We start from the raw sequence: 261 nt of genomic DNA, 5'->3' as shown, positions 1-261 counted from the left end.
CCTGGAGCCCCCTGGGGCCCCCTGGGGCCTCTGAAGTCCCCGGGGGCCCCCCTTTGAAGAATCGGGAGTAAGAAAGGGTACGAAAGCGGGGGCCCCCTACCCTGGCAATCTGCATGGGGTGCAGCTCGAGCTCGACCTCGTGGGTCCACCGGCCCAGGGCCTCCCTGCGGGCCTCGGGGGGGGCCCCCCAAGAGGGTTTAGTTTGCTGCTGCACTTTGGTCAAGTCCACCCGCAGCCCGCTGCGGTGCACGAGGCTTTGCC

This window comes from Eimeria tenella, genomic scaffold (genome assembly GCF_000499545.2).
Source record: "Eimeria tenella Houghton genomic scaffold, Eth_scaff2911, whole genome shotgun sequence".
In the NCBI taxonomy this organism is placed as follows: Eukaryota; Apicomplexa; class Conoidasida; order Eucoccidiorida; family Eimeriidae; genus Eimeria; species Eimeria tenella.
This window is presented reverse-complemented; position numbering follows the sequence as displayed.